The sequence below is a fragment of the Perognathus longimembris genome, chromosome 2 (assembly GCF_023159225.1).
Source record: "Perognathus longimembris pacificus isolate PPM17 chromosome 2, ASM2315922v1, whole genome shotgun sequence".
Lineage (NCBI taxonomy): Eukaryota > Metazoa > Chordata > Mammalia > Rodentia > Heteromyidae > Perognathus > Perognathus longimembris.
Genome location: NC_063162.1, coordinates 23,763,108 through 23,788,956, shown reverse-complemented (window position 1 = coordinate 23,788,956; position 25,849 = coordinate 23,763,108). Strand labels below are relative to the sequence as shown.

At 39.4% G+C, this 25,849-nt stretch overlaps 1 protein-coding gene and 1 pseudogene across 2 annotated transcripts in view; both read right to left on the bottom strand.

Moving 5' to 3' along the window:
- The window catches only part of Hpse2 (heparanase 2 (inactive)), a 436,035-nt gene that overhangs the window by 389,645 nt on the left and 20,541 nt on the right, over positions 1 to 25,849 (bottom strand). The window lies entirely within an intron of this gene.
- On the bottom strand, positions 1,702 to 2,404 carry LOC125346181 (annotated as a pseudogene).

Sequence of the window (25,849 nt, the reverse complement as noted above, 5' to 3'; positions counted from 1 at the left end):
TAGAGACTATGAAGGTCATTTCCTCTACCTTGTGCCTGAGAACCGAGGCGTAGCTTCAGTATATGTATATGGATATTGGGCCTAATTTCAAATTTACCTCCCAGCCAGACCTGTCAGTCCAAGTGAGGGCTGCTGTTCTGTGGGTTACCTGACCAGGGCTTCTCTGCTCTTTTTCATGTACCACTGGAGAAAGAGCTTTATTCTTTCAATATGGAAAGGTGTTTTGAATCGCTGAAGTGAGCAAGAAGAGTTACAGTATAGAAACACTTTGCAGATCTGCCACTTCTCCAATTACTTTCCCACTGGTAGCAAGCTGCTGTTTTATCCTTCTATAGGACTTTTAAGTCTTGCATAGTAAATGAAGAATTTTAGACAAAAGAGGTACAAAAATAAATTATTGCTCTGACATCATTGAAGCCTACAATTTGGGAGGGGAAAAACTAATAATTTCCACAGTAAGGTTATCAATAGAAAACAGTAAGCTCACTAAACCATATACATCTGAACACCTAAAAGAAAACATGGAATATGGCACAAAGGAACTCTAAACACAGAAGAAGAAAATACGATGATAAGGACAGGGAAAAGAGTAAATCTCACTAGAAGAGTAAGCAAGCAAAAATGAATTAGGGAAGAATTAAGCACTACCAATTCAGCAAATCATCAAATATCTAAGACAAATAAAGGAGGAAGGCAGAAATATAGATTACTCAAAATAAGCTAAGGTAAAACAACAAAATGACAAGAATTAGTACATGCTTTTTGTTAATAACACTAAATGTCGAGGATACTAATTCTCTAATTAAAAGGCATAGGTTGGCTTATTGGATTTAAACACACACACACACACACACACACACACATGCTGAAACTGTTTCCTCACTGAAAACACAAGCAAAGACATACAGACTGAAATGAAAGGATGTAAATGACTTCCACATAAATGAACTCTGAATGCTTCAGGAATGATTATATTCATATGCAACAAAACAAACCAAAATTAGAATTTACAAAGATGTTCACTCCATAAATGGAACAATTCATCAAGATATACTGACTGAACATATCAAAACATATGTATTAAAAGATGGTATAATTGATTTCACTTTAAAATAAAAACTAGTGGCCATAAAAGGACAGATAGGCCTCAACAACAATAATGAGTGACTTCCATTCCCCTCTCACTCTAGTACAGATAGATCACCCACACAGAAATATCAACTAATAAATTACAGTGTTAAACTTAACCGTAGGCCAAATGGACTTAACTGGCAGAATATACATTCTTCTCAGAATTTCACAGAATTTTCAAAACAGATTTTATGTTAGTCCACAAAGCAAGACTTAGTGATAAAAATGTTCAAGTTTTTTTCCATATTATCAGATCATAATGAGATAAAACTAGAAATACTAGAAATCAACATCAAGAGGAACTATACAAACACATGGAGACTAAACCATATACTTCTGTATGAGTGGGTAATTGGAAAAATAAGGGAGACATTTTTTTAATTCCTAGAATCAAAAGTAAATGTAAACACAACAGAATAAATTCTGTACAGTAGAGCAAAGGAAGTTCTAAGAAAGACATATATAACTGTGAATGTCAACATTTAAAAAAAAACTAAAAATGTTCTTAAATAAAAAACAACCTAATGATGCACTGCAAAGTTTTAATTTTTTTGGGGGGGGGCGGTCAGAGCTCTTTATTAGGCAGCAGGGCTGCGGTTCTGAGGGGGTGGACGACGGGCAGCCGGGGGCATCACCGGTACAGGTAGTCCGCCTGGATGTTGGCGGCGATCTCGGCCTCCCACTTGTCCCCATTGCAGTTCCTCATGTGTCTCCGTGGAGAACTCAAAGTTGGGGCCCTCCACGATGGCATCCACAGGACAGGCCTCCTGGCAGAAGCCGCAGTAGATGCACTTGGTCATGTCAATGTCATAGCGGGTGGTCCGACGGCTGCCGTCCGGCCTTGGGCTCAGCCTCGATGCTGATGGTCTGGGCAGGGCAGATGGCCTCACAGAGCTTGCAGGCGATGCAGCGCTCCTCCCCAGATGAGTACCGCCACAGGGCGTGCTCCCCGCGGAAGCATGGGCTCAGGGGACCCTTCTCAAATGGGTAGTTGATGGTGGCTAGCTCCCGGAACAAGTAGCTCAGGGTCATGCCCAGGCCTCCGATGAGTTCAGTCCACAGCAGGGTCGGAGATGCCCGGTCAGTCACTGACCTAATGTCCATCTCTTGTTCCTGTACGTTCACATACTTGTAGGTCGCTGTCACTGGGCTGCTGTGGAGGCTCGGGGCACTGGGGTGTCCTGTGCGTACAGCCTGGGCCAGGGCCCGCAGCAGCATGGAGGTGGTCAGACAGCGCATCTTGAGGTGCAGCCGCTCCTTCCCTCCAGGAGCATGGAGGTCAGCCGGGAGGCGGACCTCAGCTATAGGACCCAAAGTTTTAAATAAACAAGAACAAGCCAAATTCAAAAGTAAAGGGGAAAAAAAGAAAGTTCATAGCTGAAAGCAATAGAGTTTAAAAAAAAAAATACAAAAGGTCAATAAAACAGAGTTGATTCTTTCCAAAGATAAATAAGGTTGTATCCAAACTAACTAGAAGAAAGAGAAAACCCAGTCATTAATATTAGAGATGAAAATAGGACATGACAACAGATACAACTAAAATCCAGAGGATCATTAGGACATTTTGAAAATGTTATATTCTAACAAATTGAAAATCTATGTGAAATAAATTCTAGATACATGTGATCCACTAAAATTAAACAAGGTTTTAAAAAGAACCTAAACATATCAATAACAAGTAGTAACATTGTAGCTTTAATAGAGTCTCCCAACAAAAAATTCCAGAAATGGATGGATTCTTTGCTAAATTCTAGCAGACTTTTACAGAAGAGCTAATTGATGACCTTCAACTTATTTCATGAAATCAAAAGGAATATAATGGTTTCAAAGCCATTCCAAAATGCCCTTATCACCCTGAAACCAAAACCAAATAAAGGCATCACAAAGAAAGAAAACAACGGACTGATTTTCTTGATGAATATAGACAAACTCAAAAAGAGAAAATCTCGGGGGCTGGGAATATGGCCTAGTGGCAAGAGTGCTTGCCCTCCTACACATGAAGCTCTTGGTTCGATTCCCCAACACCACGTATATGAAAAACGGCCAGAAGGGGCGCTGTGGCTCAAGTGGCAGAGTGCTATCCTTGAGCGGGAAGAAGCCAGGGAAGGTGCTCAGGCCCTGAGTCCAAGGACCAGGACTGGCCAAAAAAAAAAAGAAAGAAAGAAAGAAAATCCCTTGAGAGAAAAATCCAACAATTCAAAGATCATGATCAGGTGAGATTTATTCCACAGTTGCAAGAACAGTGAAACACATGCAAATCAATAAACTTAATACAGCACACAAATATAATCAAGAATAAAAATCAAAGAAATGAAAATCAAAACTATACTGAAATTGTAATCATACTGGCTATCATCAAGAAAACAAATGACAAATGTTGGCAAAATCCCAGGGAAAAATAGACTACCCCTTATACACTACTAATGGTAATGTAAATTAATATAGCCACTGTGTAAATCAGTATGGACAGTCCACAAAAAGTTAAAAACAGACTTTCTAGGTGAATTAGTCATACCACTTCTGAGTACATCCAAAAGAAGCAAAGTTATTTTACCACAGAGGTACTTCATATCTGTGTTTATTGAGGCACTATTCACAATAGCCAAATCATTAATTTAGGCCAAATCATCAGGCCAGGTACTCATCAAAGGACAAACTGAAAAAAACAAAAGGTGGTGTAAATATACACAATGGCGTTTTACTCAGCCATTTCCTTCTAGAGGTTTTGGAAGTTTTATGACTTACATTTAGACATTCGATCTTTTCTAGGTTAGTTTGGGTATAAATGCATTAGGTAGGTCCCAAAGTTTATATTTTCACATAAAAACTTTCCATCATTCCAGCATTATTTATTGAAGACTGTGCTTTCTCCATGGAGATGCCTGGGACATTATTTGTGTGCGTCTAATTCTGAGTTCCTAGTTATCTTTCACAGATGTATTTTCTTTCCCTTTGACCACTACCCTATTTCCTAGTTTACTGTAGCTTCACACTACCCTGCAATCAGGGTCCAGTCAGGTGTGGTACTGGGTCAGGGACCTAGGCAAGAACGCCTTGCTTGAAGGCCAGCCTAGAATACATAGTGAGATTCCAGCTCAAGAAAAGCAAATAAATAAAATGTGCTGCTGAATTTATTTCAACATTATTCTGCTTTTTCTAACAGCTTTTCCTATTCTGGTTCATCCACATGTATGCATCTATATTTTGATATGTGTGTATAGATATAGATACATATTGAGAGAAAGAGAGACTTCATCTTTGTGAATTTAACTGGGATTGAGTTGAATCTATAAATCATACCAAGGGAGAATTAATGTCTTAATAGTGCTGAATTTTGTAATCTATGAACACATTTTATTTCTCTTCATTTATTTGATTTCTTTCATCTGTTTCATAGTTTGGGGCAGAAACATTCTATATGCATTTTGTAAATTTCAACTTCCACTGTCCATTGTAAGTTTCATGGTCTTCCTATACATGCTAGTGGGTCTCCACATAGATATCTTTTTCAATGAAGTTTTACAAGTTTCTAAACCTTAGGCCCAGGTGCATGCTCACACCCCACTCACTCAAAAGGCAGCGATCGTGACTTGAGACCAGCCCAGGGAAAAAGTTAATGAGAAGCTGGGTGAGAAGGTGCATACCTGTAACTTGGGAGGCATAAATTGGATGATCATAGTTCAAGGTTGGCCCCAGGGCCCCAAAAACCTTGAGACTCTATCTGAAAAATAACTAATGCAAAAAATGGCCTAGGTTTATGACTCAAGAAGAAGATACCTGCCTAGCAAGTGTTAGACCCTGAATTTAAACCCCAGTACTACAGGGAAATAAAAAACACTTTAGTGCAATGTTCAGGTACTTCAGCTTTTGTCACTTTAATGAATGGTATAATTATCACATGTGCTAAATTTCTGCTCCTAGTTTTGATCAGCAAAATTTGAACCCAACAATTTTGATAAACTCTACCATTATTTCTAACTATTTGCCTCTAGATGTTCATGAATTCATGAAGCAAATAATTGTATCCTCCCTTACCAGAAACAAATTTTGTTTCTTTTTTTCTCAATTCTTATATATACTTTACTGTTCTTACATACTTTACTTTGCTTTTCTTGTTTCTGAGACAGGGAATTCACATTTCTTGCTCATCTTAGTCAGATACTCTTTTATATGTATAATCTATATATTTGTACAGTGAACAAGTTTGAAAGACAGGCTTCATTATGAAGAGAGACATTCTCCCTCTAGGGCCCCAAAGCAAACATGCTTACTGTCCAATATAATAAAGATAACTATACTTCCTCAAAGGGCAGATCTGTTGAGTACCCATTATGAAAGAATCAGATTTCCTAAACTCGGGATTCTCTTTCTGCAATACAATCCACTGCAACAAGAAATGCTGCTATGATTTATACATCTTCCCCCTCCAAAATTCACATAAAACTTAGCTGTCATTGTAATGGTATGGGGAGGTGAGCTTTTAAAAGTTATTTAGGTGGCTGCGTGCTGGTAGCTCATGCCATTAATCCTACCTACTAAGGAGCCTGAGATCTGAAGACCATGTGTTGAAGCAGCCAGGGGAAAGAAAGCCCATGAGACACATCTCCAATTAAGCACCAAAAGAGTTGGAAGTGGAGCTGTAAATCAAGTGGTCAAGTGCAAGCCTTGAGCTCAGGGATAGTGCCCATGCCCTGAGTTCAAGCTCCAGTACTGGCACATAAAAAGGTAGCTAGGTATACATAGGTTTCTCCTTCATAAATTGAGTAATGCCATAATCCCCAATATACATTTGCTCCATCTTGCTCTCTATTTCCCTCTAGTCCTCTCTTTACCCTTCACCAGGGGATCACTTCCACCATCTTATCACACACACCAATGAAATGGTCCTTGCCAGATGCTAGTACCTTGATCTTGGACTTCCCAACCTCCAGATCTGTGAGCCAACAAATGTCTGTTGTTATAAATAACCTGATTTGTGGACTGTGACAATCGCCATGTCCTCTTCTTATTACTGTATGGGAATTAGGACTCAGGAAACTACTACAAAACAACGGCTGATACTTTGGCCGCTGCTCTTATTGTGAAAACTAAAATGCTTTTTCTCTGACATAAAAGTTTCATATCCTCTACCAGCATCTACAGAACCCTGGGAAGCCTACTTCTGTTAGCTTCCAGATGACTCACAGTTGATAGCTCTGTTGTGTGGGCCACAATGTCCAAAACAAAGGTAAGCTTCACTGACTTTCCTGATTCTAAAGAGAATGCTTGTAACATTTCACTATCAAATGTAACAAATGGTTAAATTTCTATGTAAATAACATTTCTGAAATTTAAAAAAGTATTTTTTGAAAAGCAATACCTAATCCATCCCACTTGGGAAACAGTTGCCTTAGCAGTCTAAGAGTTATAGCTTTCACAAAGAAAGCTCTGCTTAGAATCAAAAAGAAGGAATCCTTACAAAGGATCTATTGGAATTTCAGGCAACACATTTCTGACATTCTTCATCCCCCACCAACCCCATACCTGAAGCATCCTCAGTCTCAATGGTTGTAAATCCCCAATTTTCTCAAATGTTCTCTATAGAAGGGGTTGGTAGATTTTTTTGCCTACAAAAAGCCAGAGAGTAAATGTTTTAGATCTTGTAGGACGTAGTCTCTGTTGCAACTATTCAGTTCAACTATTGCGATGCAAAGTAGCTATCAATGACATGTAAGTAAGCACGCATGGCTGTGTTCCAATAAAACTTTATAAAAACAGATGCTAAGGGGCTGGGAATATGGCCTAGTGGCAAGAGTGCTTGCCTCCTACACATGAGGCTCTTGGTTCGATTCCCCAGCACCACATATATGGAAAAGGGCCAGAAGGGGCGCTGTGGCTCAGGTGGCAGAGTGCTAGCCTTGAGCGGGAAGAAGCCAGGGACAGTGCTCAGGCCCTGAGTCCAAGGCCCAGGACTGGCCAAAAAAAAAAACAGATGCTAACAAAGTTTGGTCTGCAACTTATACGGTGCTGACTCCGACTGTAGAGGAACAAATAGAGATATGAATACCCTTGCATTTCTCATAGAAAGAAACAGATGCCAGGCACAAAGAGATGTGCTGGAAGTTACAATTATTTTGTACCAAGTAAAGATTAGCACCTAGGTCTCCCAACTGTTGGTGCTCTTCCCATTACATCATCCAGCAAAACAAATGACACTTCTGGCAGAATTTGCTTCAGCAGTATTTTTGTTCACTTCTACTAAATGTATGCATATATATACATATATATATATATATATGGGTACTTGGCAGATGTCCATGAATATTCAAGTCTGCGCTCCAGTGACCTCCTCTGTGGTGTGCATTATTTGTCTAGCCTTGCATCATTCCCAGGTGAAGACATCCCAGTTTCATCTCAAGAATGTTCACGAAAACATGTGATACAATTGGGTTGGAAGCTGAACCCAACATCAGAACCTTTCCACAGTTAATAAGCAAAAACCATTCATCTCCAGGGGGCTGGGGATAGAGTGCTTGCCTTGCATACATGAAGCCCTGGGTTCGATTCCTCAGCACCACATATATAGAAAAAGCCAGAAGTGGCGCTGTGGCTCAAGAGGTAGAGTGCTAGCCTTGAGCAAAAAGAAGTCAGGGACAGTGCCCAGGCCCTGAGTTCAAGCCCCAGGACTGACAAAAAAAAAAAATCATTCATCTGCTAAATATTTCTAAGGCCTTTCTACAATATTTACCACACTCCTAATTTTTCATCTGCATACCAGAACTTATAACCAATCCACTTGAAGCCTATTTTCAAACCAAAGTCCCTGCCGAGTTCAAGCTCGTAATATTCTAAACAAAATAACACAAAAAAATGGAATATATCCTATTTACCTTATTTCTCTCATCTGCAATTTCTGACATTTAATCCACAAAGACATTTCATTTGGTCTGATGAGTTCTCCATGAAAGTGCTAAGCAAAAGTACTGAGTATAATCATAAATATCAACCTTGATACATAAAGCTAAGAGCAAAGCACTAGTTCTTAAACAATGGGTTTAGAAAAGAGCAGCTAACAACAAGCCTCAGCCAAAACCAAGACCTTTGCTGGTTTACTCAGTGTACCCAGGGCTATTTTAAACCATTCTTAGTGGAACTCACACCTTGAGTAGAAGACTAGGCTATACTAAAATTCTTCCAGTTCTAAGATTTAGTTACTCTAAATAAAGCAAATCAAGTGATTGCTTAGCCTGGAGAAATCCTCGAAGAAGATTAACTCCTCCATGAAAACTGTAAATGTAAATAGGGGGAAACCAAGACACATGAAGTTAGCTCTGCTTGCTTTCCTTCTATTCCCCGCCTCCAAACAGTAAAATCCACTCAGAATTGGTACCCTTTAGGGCACCCTAGAGAGACAGCATTCTGTCAGCATGAAATTACCTTCTACAACCAATTGATAATGATAATAATTGAAATGGAAAGATAGAGTATATCCTCTAAGAAATGATTTAGAATTGGCTTCACTGAAGCCATAGTCATGAATGTCAAAGCCTAGCCTATATTTGGTCATGAAACAGTAATAATCTTAGATATAGTGAATTCTATTGGAATCTAAAGTAGAAGTGGTAGGCGAAGCAAGAAGTCAACGAGTACTCTTGATACGTCCTTTTTCATAAAGAAGACAAGAAATACTTGGACTGGATCATGGAATCAGTAGCTCTTCCCTTTATTTTATGTCAGGGGGTAGGGAGTCACGGAGGAAAACCTCTTCCACCTTCTTCAAGACTTTCCTCTATGGCATGGACTACAAGGTTCATATTTCTGGTTTATTATCATTTAGGTATACATTTTCTAGGAAAGTTTATAATAGATATCTGCTATGTCATAGTGAATCAGAACGTCAAAGACTGTTCTAAAAACGTAAACAAAGGGTTAGACATCTGAACTGTTGATAAGAATTGGTGAAGCACTATCAGTTCCTGGCCTAACCTGGAGGCAAATCAAATTTCCTCATGTGGATGGTTTTGGAGCCTCCTAGTGGCAGCCTCAGGGGACCTACAGAGCTAGCTTGGAAAGCAAAAGGCTTTCAAGGAAAGAATATTAAATACATATGCTGATGATTAATTCATACACTTCAACCCTTACAATGTACTCAACACACTATGTAGGACACTAAAAATACAGAAATGGATAAATGTTGGCCCCTTCCTTATGGAATTCATTGCCTACTAGGTGAAAACAGAAATAACATAAAGCAAGTCATTTCTAATTGCAGTTGGGAAAGGGGATATTGTCGGAGGATATATCATAAACATAGATGGCATTTTTGCCTTAAAATGTAGACATCTATCTACTGGAGAAACCAAATTATTCCATATTTTCAAGGCTTTGGTAATTCTTTTTCCTGTTTGATATACTTTCCTTTTACACTAGCATCATTGTTAGAATAACTAAGGCTAGAGTTAAAATGAGTAGAAAACAAAATGTGAAAAGAGGCTGGGAGCAAAGTTAAGGTGTGAGCTTTATCCTCCAATCTCTGAGGAGATACGCAAGATGAATCAGAAAAGCAGCATACAGAAGGCAATTCACTACAATAACTGGCAGTAGGATGAGAAACGTATTAGGAGAATTGGTGAGCAAAGAAGCCCATGAACCTCGCATAATAATTCAGAAAAGGGGCCAGAAGAGCCTTTGTGCTGTGAGGTACAGCAGTGGTAGGAAAGAGGATTCCAGAAGTTAGATCACCTATACCTAGTGACCCAACAAACATAAGAGATTAGGTTCAGAGAAAAATCAAAACAGTTCCATATTTGTTTCTTAATACAGGAAGTAAACCGTGAAGTACTTAACCAAGGAAGGAGACCACAGAAGTTAAAGGCTGCTACAGTTTGAATCTGAGATACCTTCAGAAGGCTCAGACATTCAAGGTTTGGATGCCAGCTGACAGACTTTGGGGAAGTGATTTATCTTCAAATGTTGACCTAACAAATGAATTTATCCCTTATGATTTCACCACGGGACACTAATACAATGCAGGATAGAATTGGGAAGGTTTGAAAAGCTTGCCATTAGCCTCCTCCAAAAAAAAGTGCACATAAAGTTGAAGCCAAGGAAGATGTGGGTATTGAAGAAATTAGAACTATTAAAAAGAAGTTAAATTCTGTGCTTCAGGACAAGTACAAGATGCTTTAAGTCACTTCAAGAATTAACCTGAACCCATTCATCACAGGCTCCAAGGAGTAATAGTTTTATTTTTTATTCTATTGAGAAAGTATACTTGTGCAAATATTTTCAACATTTATTAGTATATGTTAGTTATACAGGGTATGGAATTTTTATGGAATGTCCATATTGGATATGATGTCCTTTATCATAATCATCCCTCCAATTACCCTGTCGTGTGCCCTGTCCATCCTTACCCAATTGCCTTCCACTGCCCTAGTGGTCCACTTCTAGTTCATGTCCTCCTTTTCTTGTCCCACATTCTACATATGAGAAACATCATGTGACACACACCCATGTGCATGTTGCTTCACTTAGCATGCTGGTCTCCAGTTCCAGCCATTTTCCTTCAAGCAACAGGAATAAGCTACGAGAGTGGCGCCCAAGATACCATGGAGTCCCCAAGAAGCTGGAAATGCCAGGGAGCATAGAACAGTTAAGCTAAGAAAAGTTACAGACAACAAGCCTGCTCAGCCCAAGAGAGGGGCCATTCCGCAGGCAAATGCCAAAGGCCTGGGGGTTGGCCCCTGGATCTCAATCACCACCATGTTTAGAAACAGGGTGCTATAGAAGGTAACATTGCCCCTGTTGGGGTTTGGTCTTCATTTAGTCCCACTCTCCCTTTCTGTGCCCTCATTCCTTCCTTTTGGAATGGGAATGTTTACTTCATGCCATTGTATTTTGGAAGAATGTTATTCATTTTAATTCTACAGAGACCCATAGCCAAGAGTTTGTCTTGAGTCTCAGGAACAAAAACTTCTGAACTTTAGAGAAATACTAGGTGCCAGGTGGGATCTTATTAACCAGATCTGTTAAAGACGATGTGAAATGTCAATGCATTAAACGCGTTTTGTGTAATGAGAAGGGCATGAAAATGTGGGAGACCAGGTTTTGAATGCTATTGGTTGGGTATTGAATGAGCCCCCCCCCCACCAATAGGCTCATGTATTAGGGGTTTGTATACAGATGATGGGTTTGGGGAAGTGACTAGATCTTGAGAGCTCTGACTTAATCAATAGATTCATTATCTGGTAGTGTTCCTACGGGATGGTGCAGTGTAGGAGGTCAGGCCCAGTGAAAGTTGGTGCATTTTGTTCCCTTTTGATTATCTTTACTTGCCAGCCACCAGGAGGTAAGCAACTGTTCTATTACACTCTCTGCACCATGATACTCTGCCTAACTAAGGCCTCAAGCAACAGAGCCAAATGACAATGGAACAAAACTTTCCAAACCATAAAACAAAATAAATCTGGCCTCCTTTAACGTGTGTCTGTGAGGCATTTGTCATAGCAATGAAGATGTCTGACTTAGGGCACAGGAGAAGGTGATGGATTACAGATACTCAACACTTTCCTACATGTCCAACAGATCCGAACCAAAACACCAGGTGCATGACTTCAGAGAGAGCTGAGGGGCATGAAAAGATGGGAGGAAAGACAGTAAGCAACAGACAGATGAATCCAGAAACCCTGACCTTGGGAGATATAAAAGAAACAATAGATCTTAAGCCTAGAGCAAACTGGTGGGGAAGGGCCAGACTTCTCTCTACAGTAAAAGCTGGCAGGTAAAAGAGAAAAGACAAGCCTCAAGAAGCATGGGCACACAAGCAGGCACTCTATAAAAGTAAACGTTAAAATGGGGGATCTGCACACCCTCTAGCAAGCACATGCCAGCAATGGGTCATGGGTCGTTCCTAGCTTGTTCACAAGTAACATGGAGTGGAATCACCTTAGAGAAGAATTACAACCTCTCCCCTTGTCTGTGGAGAGAGCAGAAGACTCTGCACTTTAAAAAACAATCTTCAAACCCCAAACACTGCTACCCTTCCACTGGCTAAGTGAGAGACCATCCTAAGAATCTGGTTGTGACTTGGACTCAGATACACAGCCACAAATCTACTTGGGTGGGAAGTGTGAGCTTCAAGCCACACCAGAGGGAAGCCAAGAGGGAAAACATCAGCAGAGCTTCAGCCAGAACTCTGAGAAGAGAGAGGCCAGCTGTTGTGGATATGAGCAGGAGTGTGAGACAGAGAACTGGAAGGCCACGGTGCACAGGATAAATCAGTGCCGGGACCATTCCAAGCCAGCACACACTACTTGAGTTTGACTGATTTCTACAGTCAAACTGTAGAAACAGACAGCTGATTAGTGGAAAGCAGCACTGCTCAGGAATGTCCCTATGCTAAACTCACAGGCAGAGCACATCTGGTGTAAGGAGGCATCTAACCAAGGTTTCTTGGGGTTCAGCTAGTGGGGGACGTTTGGGAGCTGCTCCTGCATAGGAATTCAGTCTAGTTGAGGAGACAAGACTGGATCCAGGCTTCAAATGGCCACGTCTGGCCTAACGCTTTTGGATTTCAAAGAAAAACATAGCTACTACCCCCACCCCTCCAAAAAAGTACACTGGAAAAGACAACTGGTGAGGAGAGAGATCCACAAACTTCAGCAAGGAAGAAATAGTGATTGGTGAGTTTTGTTTTTTCTTCTCTCTGCATATTTTTATTTTATTCTCCTTTACCATTTTTTTTGGTTGGTTGCCGGGTTTTTACTCCGGGCCTGGATGCTGTCCCTGAGCTTTTTCACTCAAGCCTAGTGTAGTGCTCTACCACTTCAAGCCACAGCACCACTTCTGGATTTTGAGTGGTTAATTAGAGATAAAAGTCTCATGGGGACTTTTCTGCCCTGGGTTGGTTTTGAACCATGATCCTCAGATCTCAGCTTCCTGACTAGGATTATAGGTGTGAGTCACCCACACCTGGTCACCATTATTTCTTATATCTTCAACCCATACACTTTCCTCTTTACTGCCTTATTCTTTTTTCCTTTACTATTCTCCTTCTTGTAACTTGTTAATGCCTTTAGATTTAACTTTTTTGAACTCCTAGTTTAGCTAATAGGTACCTGGTTCCTTTTTTTGTCTAATTTCATTGGGTGTAAAGTTGATGTTTTCAATCATTTTTTATTACTTACATATCTGGCTTGTTTAATTTTATTGTAGCAGCACTGGGGTTTGAACTTGGGGCCTTCTGAGTCCTAGGCTAGTGGTCTGCCACTTGAGCCATACCTTTCTGACTTATTTTTTTCAGTTGGGATCTCATGCATTATCCCTAGGGTCTACCCCAGACCACAATTCTCCTGCCATTGCCTTGCACTTAGCTGGGACTACAGTCATGTTCCATCATGCCCAGCTTGTTGTTTGAGATAAGAGTTTCAGTAACTTTTTGCCTGGGCTGACCTCTTTCCACAGTGACCCTCCCATCTCTGTCTGCTACGTAGCTGGATTACAGGCATGCACTGTAAGTGATAGCCATTACAATGGATGCACAAATTACCATATAGAAAAATAAGAGATACAACAAAGCAAGGTAATATAACTCCTCTAAAATCCCATAAGTCCTCAATAGCCAAATCTAAAAGTAATGAAAGGGTAGAAATGCAGGACAAAAGAATTCAAAAGTCTAATCTTAAAAATGACCAATGAGGGCTGGGGATATAGCCTAGTGGCAAGAGTGCCTGCCTCGGATACATGAGGCCCTAGGTTCGATTCCCCAGCACCACATATACAGAAAACGGCCAGAAGCGGCGCTGTGGCTCAAGTGGCAGAGTGCTAGCCTTGAGCGGGAAGAAGCCAGGGACAGTGCTCAGGCCCTGAGTCCAAGGCCCAGGACTGGCCAAAAAAATAAATAAATAAATAAATAAATAAAAAATGACCAATGACCTAAAAACTGATTTAAACAGATAAATAAAATAAGGAAGTCAACCCAAGATTGAACAAATAAGTCTTCAATATGGATTAGAATTTCAGCAAGGAAATTGAGATTCTAAAACAAAGTACTAGAAATGAAAAATAAATCAAGTTAAAAACACACAGGAATGCATCAATTTTTTTACAAAAATAAAAAAGCAAGCAAAATGATATTATGGATTGAAGAAAACTTTGAAAGAATATTATAACATAGACACTTCAAAGTTAAAACTGCACCAAAGTGTGGCTCAAGAGGTAGAATGCTAGCTTTGAGCAAAAAGGAAGCCAGGGACAGTGCTCAGGCAATGAGTCCAAGCCCCAGGACTGGCAAAATAAAATAAAATAAAAACTGTAACATAGATCAACTGGACACAAAAAACATAAGCAGAATATTCCCTCCAGATGTTGTGAAATACCAATACTCATAAGTAGCCCATAGGTTTCTCCAAAATAGGGCAGACTTAGGGCCACAAAGCAAGCCTTACCAAGCCCAAAAAAGATAGGCTGAATGTCTTGTGTCTTGTCAGATCATAATGGAATGAAACTAAAAATCAGTTTCAAGAGAAATTTGCAGGAACTATTCAAACACATGGAGGTTGAACATTACACTTTTGAATGACCAGTGGGTCACTGAAGAAATCCAGGTGGTGGTTTTCTGTTACTAAACTAAAAAGGAAATGGAAACATAACTTATCCCATACCTTAAAAGAGAGCAAAGCTGTTTTAGAAGAGAAGCTTAGGGCTATGAGTGCTATATTTAAACACCAAAGCACTCTAAAATGAATAATCTAATCATGAACCTCAGAGTCTTAGAAAAATAAGAACAAGAGATACCCATAATTAGTCAGCAGAAACAAATAAACATCATGAATAGAAATCAAAGAAATGGAGACTAAAGGAATACAAAGAATCGATATATGAAAGGCATTTCATTTTATTCAATTTATTTTTAGTATCTTTAAGTAGTTATACAAATGGGAATCAATTCAACATATCAATTCATGAGTACAATGCATCTTGATCTGTGTTACCTCTTCCATAATGCTTGTCTCCACTTACTTAAGCCCAACCTCTCCCCTCAAGTTACCTAGCTCCTTCTTCATATATATATGTATATATACATATACATATATATATACATATATATATATATGCGGAGTATTATGGCTGTATTTGCCCACTATTCCTCTCTCCGTTTGTTTTTCCCCTCCCTTTAAGTATCATCTCCCTGGGGGAGGGGGGGGAACATGTTTCAGCTTCCTGGTATTCCTTCTGTTAAACTGTCCACTAATTGTTAGAAGCAGTTGACTGGTGAGAATCTACCCATGAATATACCATACTCTGTTTGATTGTATATATACACATATGGCCCTGTGTGTGTTTTTAGACATGTTTATATTTTAAAGCTAACATTTATAAATATGTAATGCCTATAAATAAACCCAAGGAAGGAGGTAAAAGATCTCTACAAGGAAAATGACAAAACACTAAACAAAGAAATTGAAGGAGATGTTAGAAGGTGGAAAGGCCTCTCATGCTGATAGATGACAGTCCTGATCATATGAAAAGTCGATCTGAAGATTCATTGTAACCTTTCTCAAAATTCTAATAATAGGGCTGGGGATATAGCCTAGTGGCAAGAGTGCCTGCCTCGGATACACGAGGCCCTAGGTTCGATTCCCCAGCACCACATATACAGAAAACGGCCAGAAGCGGCGCTGTGGCTCAAGTGGCAGAGTGCTAGCCTTGAGCGGGAAGAAACCAGGGACAGTGCTCAGGCCCTGAGTCCAAGGCCCAGGACTGGCCAAAAAAAAAAAAAAAAAAAAAAAAAAATTCTAATAATAGTCTCTGTTTTTTAAAAAAATAGAAAAATAAATCCTAAAACCCATATGGAAACACGCAGACACACACACACACAACAAAAAAGTAATCCTGAGCAAAAAGACCAGTGCTAGAGGTATTTGCAAACATGACTTCAAATTATAATACAGAGTCACAAGTTGGTACTTGCATACAATTAGATATGCAAATCAATGACATAGAAGACCTAGAAATAAAGCCACATAGGTACGGGCATGTGATTCTTGACATATTGATATATTTAGCCTTTATACATATATAATATATTATATATTTTGAAACTTTGTGTATATATATATAACTTTGCATGTGTGTATACATATATAATATCTATATTATATATATGAGAAAAGACAGCCTCTTCAAATGATGCAGGGAAAATGTAGAATTAGAATTCAAGTTTTTCTCTACAAAATGAAATCAAAATGAATCAATATACTACCTAAAACTCTGAACCTACTAAAGAAGAATACAGTGCAAAGACTTCCAGATACAAACATAGGTGACAACCTTCTGAAAAAAAATAAACAAAAATTGGCCAACAAGATCACATTAAATTTAAAAAGCTTTTGTACATCAAATGAAACAACAGAGTACCAAGACAACCTACAGAATGAGGGTGGAAAATGTTTGCCAGCTATTCCTCCAGAATGCATAGAGAACTCAAAAACTTAAACACAAAAAGAGCTACTAATCCATAAATAAATGGCAAATGAACTGGAAAGATATTTTCCAAATAAAGTAGAAACAGCCAATAAGTATGTGAAAAAATGTTTAGTAGCTATAACTATCAGAACTATGAAACTACATTGGGATTCCATCTCATCCTGAGCAGAATGGCCATCAACGAGAAAACGAGAAAATAAAAACAAATGGTAGCAAGGATATGGGGCAGAGAGGCACTAAGGGAACCCTATACACTGTGGGTGGGAGTGTAAATTAGTCATGCACCAATGGAAATACATATAGCAGGTCCTCAAAAAAAAAAAACACCTAAAAATTGAACTGCCAGGTATAATACAGTCTTGATTCCATAGGTAAAGGAAACAAAGACAGCACATGGTAGAAATCTAAACACAGTCATGTTGATTACAACACTCAGTAACCAAGTTATGAGATCAGCCTTGGTGAATGGATAAAGAAAAAAAATGTGTGTATACACATTTATGTATCATACACACACATATATATATACACACATTTATACATCATACACACACACTGTGGAGTTTTATTAAACCCTAGAAAAGAACATGTGCAATTTGCAAGAAACTAGTTGCAACTGGAGATCTACAAACCAAAAGGAGAGATGTTAAAAGAAACCAATCCAGCTGACAACTTGAGCTTGAACATTTAGCCTCTAGAACCATAAGGAATGCAATTCTGAGGTTATAAATACACTTTTGGTGTGTGAGCCACCCAGTCTGCAGTTGTTTTGTTATGGCAGAGCTAGAAAATTAATATTCTAACCTCATCGATAATTTTGAAGGAGGTTTCCTTATTCCATCCCTCAACTCCTCCACTGCCTCGAATCCCCAGTATTCTACACCTTCTGAGATTTGCATAGAACTTTGTTCTTGGCTGTAGGCCAAATAATTATTTCTTTTACCGCTATTATTTGATAAATGATAAAACTGGGCCTCGACAAACTAAATAACTTAGCCAACGGTACACATTATTTGTGATGGATCCAAGACTGTAGCCAGATATGCAGACTTGTAATTGTAATCCTATTTTAAAAAAATCTATGCCTCCAGATATTTAATGAACTGCTTATGCTATTGTGCTTCCTTTTCCATGTGGCACCTTTGCATATCAATAGGATATTCAAATACCAAAACATTCAAACTAATGACTATGTTATGGTAGAATACAGGCACCCTGAAAGACAAGTAAAGGGAAGACTTGAGGGCAGGGAGATGCTTTGGGAAACAGATCATAGCATAAATTTGGGGTATCTGATACTGATGGAATAACAGAAACCATATCAAACCTCTCACCTTAATAAGTTGAAAAAGAATCAAACTCCATGAAACTGGTTGAGACAGAAAATATATGGCAGAGGTAGCTAAGGGAAGGAAAACAAACATGCTGACTCCTAGGTGCTCCACTTCATTGCTAAGCACAGTTCTCAAGTAAGTGCAGAAGAAGAGCCCAAACACAATTCAATAGTCTTGCTGAACCGGGGAGGCAGAGTTCAAACTTAGGAGAGGCCAAGACAACTAGAACTTAGAGGAGAGAGAACAGGAGAGGGAGGAGCTATAGGAAGATCGGAAGCTCCAGAGAGCTGCAGAGAAATGCCCTAGCATGTACATGAACATCAAGCTAAAGAAAAGAACCACCAGACAGAATTAAGTAGAACAATTACCATAACTAACACTGGAAAAGCTAACCCAAGAGCATAATTCATGTCCTAGACAGCCAGACCAAAAAGACTTCATCATATACAGACATATTTAAGAAGAAAAAGAAATGTACTCATTGCCCTACTTATGTAACTATAATCCCTCTGTACATGACTTGTACAACAAACTTAAATTAAATTTTTTAAAAGAATTTAACTGCTGGGAGCCAGTGGCTCACACCTATAATCTTAGCTACTAAGGAAGCTGAGATTTGAGGGTCTTGGTTCAAAGCCAGCCCCAAGTAGTGAAGTATATAAAAATTTAAATTAAAAAAGAAAGCAGAAGTGGATCTGCGGCCCAAGTGGTAGAGTTCAAGCCTTGTATAAAAAATACTCTGGTACAAAAAAAAATAAAATAATAAAACTGCTTACAAAGACTCTCACTTGTTTCACTCACTCACAGATATTTTCTCTCCTAAATCTACTTGAGAGGTATAGCATATACACTTGAAACAGAAGCAAATGGTACAATCGTTGGGGGGTAAAAACATGGTTCTTATTTCCTAGGGCCTTAGAACTTCAGACCAGATGCAGCTAACTAAAGCCACTGCAGTAAGAAGATATTTGGGAATAAGGCAGGACTCAAATAAGAGTTGCAAGGCAGAGTGAATCTGATTTTTTAAAAAAAAAGAGAGAGAGAGAGAGCCTTTAGACAAGTGAAATAATTTGTTTAAATATTTGTAGAATATCGAAATGGAAATTCATTTGCAGAGATGAAAAGCTGTCCTTGGAAAAAGCCCCCTGAGCTCCTCCTAGACCCATATGGACTAGTTTGTGTGCTCATGACTTTTCAGTCCTGAGGAGGATTGGAAATTCCACTGTCTCTTCTCACTGCTAGAGTCCTGTTCCCCCGCATGACTTTTCCCCCTTTTAACACCACAAGAGACATGGAATTAACTTTCCTGCCACACGCAGCTGGCACCAAAGCAAACCAAGCTGCGAGGTGGCTGACCCAGAATTACTGATGAATACTCAAAGTAAACATGCTTTCAGCCAATCTGGAATGGTATACTTCTAAGAGCACAGAGAACTCTTAAACTTAATTAACTCATCAGGACAAACTGTCCATCCAATGGAAGTTTTTCAGTAATGAATATCAGACTGCAGATCTTCCTGCAGCTGAGCTTGTTTATCATTCGGGGAGGCTGCTTCTGCATGGCTCGTAGAGAGTTTCAGGATTTTTATTTTCACTGGCTTCTGGCTTCTTATATTTATATAAACAGGCCAAGAAAGAAAAACACACATGAGAGCAAGTTTAAATGGAAGATCCCATGTCCCTCCCCCAAAAAGGCAGAAACACCTACCTTTTTCCTTTTCCACATGTCAGAGTGGACAACCAAGAAGGAAAAGGCCAAGTGTGGGGGGAAAAAATGGAAGGGCTTCAGTAAAAAACATGGATTTCCTTAAGTGGGTTTGTCATTGTTTGGAAGTTTTAATAAAGTGCTCTCTACTGCAAAATTTGATGATAGCCTACTGTGAGTTATACCCAAAAGAAAAAAGAAAAGAATGACACCAGACCCACACAAAGACTCCATCCTAACCTAAGGAAAGGCCAAGGGAATCTCTTGAATGAACTCAGACTCGTGCCACAGATAACCAGTGCTGTGGAAAACAGCACTGTGTTTTTTTCTTTCAGTTGTTTCATTTACCAGTTTCTTTTTGTTTCTGTAGTCGATGATCTCCTGAACGACCATGCTGTAAGGGAATCAGGATCCTTTCTGAGACAGACATCAACCCTTTGAAAGATCCAAGAAGGTCTTGTTAGAGGGGACTTCAAAGACTACTTACTGGCCTGCATCAAAAAGACAGGGTGCCTCCAGTCCTCTGAGAACTGGCCTGGGTAGACAATTTGGTTACCTTTAAGGAATGTTCCCCACTGTCCCAGTGGAGGTGGGCTAACTTTGTGAAGTATAGAGTCATTCCTACCACAGATCACTTGAGATGCCCACTGCTGTAGTGACTCATCGAAACCAGCTCTCCTTTGTGAAGTGCCCACCATGCATCAGACACGTGGCTAGTACTTTACATTGATATGATGTCATCCTACAATAACACAATGAGGCACTGTAGAGCAATAGTTAAGAGCATAGATCCTGGCCTCAGACAACCTCAGTGTTTTACCTCATCACTTATCAAGTTGGGTGAATCTCAATACTTAGATAACTACAGTGATCCTTGGCTTCTACCTCCATCTATAAAGAAAATGTGAGAGTTTACTGCACAGAATTCCTGTGAGTGTGAAATTAACCAATAAACGGTAGCTATTTTTCATTTATGCCTTGCAGATTTAAAAATCAAAACTTAAACTAAAGCCTAGCAAGATTAACTGACCTATCCAAGGAGTCTGATACAGGTCTTTGTGACTCCAAACCCGAATTCCTTAATGATTTCACCAGCTTGACCCCCATATTCTCAGAACCAAGGGTCTATGAAACATGGGTCCCATAAAAATGTATATTTTATCTCTCTTGGAGATTTCACTCTTACTAGTATATTAAAAGCTCCTTAAAGAAACCTATTTCACTTGTCCAGACCCAATATTTCACAGACATGTTTGGCAATGCCATAGATATTCAGGATTGCAAAACATCCTTTGCTTAAAAAAAAAAAAAGTCAACCTATCACAAATAAAATGTGACATTAGCAAATGTAACATCGCCATTGCCAATAATTCAAAGTTAACTGTGTTTTATTCAATTACATTTTCTTTACTGTATGCAATGTTTGGTATGGGTTTTTTTTAAACCAAATAAAACAGATTGTGAAATTGAAGTTTTAAAAGAAAATACAGGACCAGAAAAAAGTTACTTGGCCAAAACAATCTAATCCTCAGACAGAATCTAATCCTCAGACTTTATCTAACACTGTCTTCTACACCAGTGTCCAAAATGAGTGCCACATGTGTTCCATAGGTGTAAGGAGAAAATAATGTAACATCTACTGATACATTTTAGTCAAAAGTAGCATGCGTGGAATACAGTGTCTATGACATTCCACACAGGGTCTTCCAAACCAGGTCCATTTCCGATTGTTATATCACAGTTGTAACTACTTTCAGCGTGCCATATGTAACTTTAGCCTCTATTATTGATGATATTCCTGTATCACCTTCCTGTGGTTGTACCTACACTATCTCTGTATCTTATCTGAGTATATTGGAAACCGGGTATACTGGTATTAGAACCAGGAAATTGGAAGGGAATACCAAAATCGAGAGACACAGGGTAAAAAAAGACAAACAACTACAAAAGCAGTACTTACAAACTGTTTGGTGAAAATGAACTGAACAACTCATGGGGGGGCGGGGGGTAAGGGAAAGGGAGAGGGGGGAGGGGGGAATGAGGGATGAGGTAACAAACAGTAGCAGAAATGTATCCAATGCCTAATGTATGAAACTGTAACCTCTCTATAATTCAGTTTGATAATAAAAAAATATATATATAAAGAAATGTATCCAATGCCTAACATATGAAACTGTAACCTCTCTGTACATCACTTTGACAATAAATAAGAAAGAAAAAAAAAGACAAAGGAAGGAGCTGGGCACCAGTGGCTCATACCTGTAATCCTAGCTACTCATGATGCTGAGATCTGAGTGTTGTGCAGGCAGAAAAGTCCCCAGGAGACTCTTATCTTCAATTAACCATTCAAAAACCAGAAGTGCAGCTGTAGCTCCAAGTGGTAGAACACTAGCCTTGAGCTGAAGAGCTCAGGGACAGTGCCCAGGCCCTGAGTTCAAGCCCATGACTTACAAAATAAAAAAATAAAAATAAAAAAGACAAAGGAAGGGAAAGAACTACCCTGAAAATTGAACTGAATTTTCATTATGTTTACAATGAGAAGTTGAAAAGAAACAAACTGGAAAAAAACACAAAATTTAAATTACCATCAATTTAAGATACTAGATAACACAATTTTATTAAAATTACAAGTTATCACTTGTGACTCAACTATAATTAAGACTTCTGATGCAAGAGAGAAGGAAGGAAAGAAGGGAGGGAGAGTGGGAGGGAAGGAGGGAGGGAGGGAGGGAAGGAGGGAGGGAGGGAAGGAGGGAGGGAGGGAAGGAGGGAGGGAGAGAGGGAGCGAAGGGAAAGAGGGGAGGGAGCGAGGGGGAGAGAGAGAAGTAAGTTGCTTGTGGTGGTACACAGGTAGGAAGATCACAGTCCCAGGCAAAAAGTATGGGATCCTATCTGAAAACCAAACTAAAAGTAAAAGAGGTGGGGGGAGAGGGAGGGGGAGGAGAAGAGGAGGGGGAGGGGAGGGGGAGGGGATGGGGAGGCCCATACCATGATATATTCTGCTAGCTGGGGTGACAGGCACATATCACCACACTCAACTTTTCCTATTGAGAAAGGATCTTGTGAACGGAACGTTTGTTTTTTTTTACCCAGACTGATGTGGAAACCAGGATCTCCCTATGTCAGCCTCCTCCATAGCTGGGATAACAGGCAAGCATGATTACCACATCTAGCTATTGATTGAGTTGAGGATTTCATGAACTTTTGGCTTGTGGGAGTGGGGCTTGTAGGGGTTGGGTTGGCTTTGAGCCATAATCCTCCCAATATCTACTTCCTGAAAAGCTAGAGTTACAGGTATAAGCCCATCACACCCTGCTACCACCTTTTGTGCAGTTAGACTATTCCTGCTTTTGTTGCTAGAACCTTCTCTGGCATGCTCTTTGCCTTCATGGGGTCCAACCTAACCATAGTGTTCATGTATTAAGACTGCCCCTGCTTGGTCCCCATGAACATGAAACAATTAAAGTAGTATGACTCAGAGCCAACACAATCCTAAAGATCAATAAATGTAGATCAGGAAGTCCCGTGAGGGAAGTGTTCATCTGGATGACATAGAATGCAGATCTGCCACAATTATTAGCTCATTCCTAAGAAGAAATACAAAATCACAAAATTCCACTAAAAATGCCTTACGTGTGGCAACATTCACAGACTCAAGCAACTCCTCATTACTGCCATCTAGCCAGGCATAGACTGCCTACAAATGCATAAAGAGAGATAGCAAGATTCCAGAAAATGGAGACATAGGTTATGTTGTTGTTGTTATTATTTTTGGCGTTTGCTTTTGTTGCTGTTGTTCTTGTCTTTTTAGGGGAGGGCAAAAGAAGGGCACGGCAATGGAGGGAGAGTGAACAAATGCAGTCGCAGTATTCCATATGCACTACGTAAACAATGAGCTATGCAACTTGTGGGCAGGGACAGGACAGGGGAAATGAGGCAAAGCAAAGGAAGGGGTGACATTGTCCAAGAAGCACTGAACTCATTGCCTGATTTATGGAATTGTAACCCCTTTGTGCAACTCCTGAACACTAACAGTAAAAAAGAAATGTAAACAGCTGAGCATGATTCTGCATGATTCCTTCCTGCCCCAAAACTATGTTCACGTTTCCAGGTTAAAAGTAAAACTCCATTTTATATTTAGCACTTATCTTCTGAGAGCTCCTTCTAAGCAAACACAGTGCTACTCATTTATAAATAGCCCAGGAGAACATCCTACAAACTTTAATAAGCTATAGATGGAAGAATACTAAGCATAGCATTAGAAGCACCAAGTTCAGGCTTTGCTCTGCACAAATGAATAGCTGTGGGAACTTGGGTAAACCATCTGATTTCCACATGGGGTTCTTGTTCATTGAAATAAGAAGATTAAATGATGCATAGCTTTGTATCAATGAATGCATCCAGCCCCATAGTAAGAAATATTCCAAAAATTGCATCTGTACTGAATATGTACTGACTTTTTCCTCTTGTCATTACTTCCTAAATAAATACAGTGTAACAACTATTTATGTAACACTTACATTGTATTTGGTATTGCCAGCAATCTAGAGATGAGGCTGAAGTATGTAGAAGGATATGTGCATGTTTTCTGCAAAGACAGCATCATTTTTCTATGAGGAGCCTGAGCACCTGAAGACTCTGGTATCTGCCCGAGGCTCTTCGATCAATCATCCATGGATATGAAGGGAAGACTATGTATATAACAAAATTCCATGGAAGATAAAAATGCTAAAGGGAAGCATGAATTTGATGAAAGTAAAGAAGATATACCCTTTTCTTAAGATTCAGTACTACCTGAGCTTAACACTACTGAACTGTACATCTAAAACTGGTCATAGAGGTAAAGTTTTCCTAAGCTAAGAATAATTCATAGAAGCTAAAGAAATACCTTCCAGGAGAAATAAAAAGAATAGGCAAAACAACAACAAAGACCTGATGTCCAATTATGTCGTCTTACACAACTCACTTGTTTCTTTCATTATGTTGCTTGCTTAGGCATGCAGGAAAATTGTTTTTTTAATTTGGCACAGTCCCATTTGTCTGTTTCTGCTTTTGTTACCTGTGCTTTTAGGGTCTTAAGAAATCAGTGCCAAAACCAATGTCGTATAGACTTTACCCTTCTTCTAGCAGCTGGACGGTATAAGGTCTTAGATTCAAGGCTCTAATCCATTGAAATGATTTTTGTATATGTTTTAGATAAGAATCAAACGTCATTCTTTCTGTGTGGACATCTAGTTTTTCCAATAATCTCTGTTATACACATTTAGCACCCCTGTCAAAGATCAGATGGCCACACCTGCATGACCTTACTTGTGGCCTCTAAATTCTGTCTGTCTCTATTTCAATATCATATTGTAATTATTTTGTGTGTTTGCTGGTCTTGGGGCTTGAACTCAGGGCCTACGCACTGTCCCTGAGCTTTTGTGCTCAAGGCTAGCACTCTACTACTCGAGCCATAGCTTCACTTCTTGGCTGTTTGTTGTTGTTGTTGTTGTGTTTTTTATGTTTAATTGGAGATGAGAATCACACAGAGTTTTCTGACCTGGTTGGCTTTGAACCTTGTCCTCAGAACTCAGCCTCCTGAGTAGCTAGGATGACAGGTATGAGCCACCAACACCTGGTCCATACTGTAATTTTGTAATGTAAAATGGCATAGTCTTTACAGATAATCTACACATATGCTCTCATATACTTCAACTAATTTCTAGATTACCAATCATATCCAATATAATGTAAATAATATGCAAATAGTTGTCATGCTATATGGTCTAGGGAAAAAGAAAGAAAAATGTCTATATATGTTCAGTACTGATGCAAACTTTTTTGAAAAATTTTCCTCCATGCTTGGTTGAGTTCACAGATGCAGAGCTCACAGATTTGATATTGACTATGAATTTTTTTAAACCGCAGAAAAGGGAACAAAGGCTAATATGGATAAAAGAAAACTGACTACATTCTTTTCTTTATAGGAATATTTCATATCTCAGTCTAGGTTCCCAGTTATTTCCAGAACCTTTCCAACTTCCAATCAACCAGTACTGCCAGAGAATGAGCATTACAGTGTCCTCCAGGTAGAAAGCCATTGGCTAGCCAAGGTCATGGCCTTCTTGTTCATGTCTGTACCTTAACCACAGCCTTTTCTATACTCCTAGAGGAGACTGAGTTACTAGAGAATAAGCCAGGTAATCCACTGCAAGGCTGGGAGCAGAAA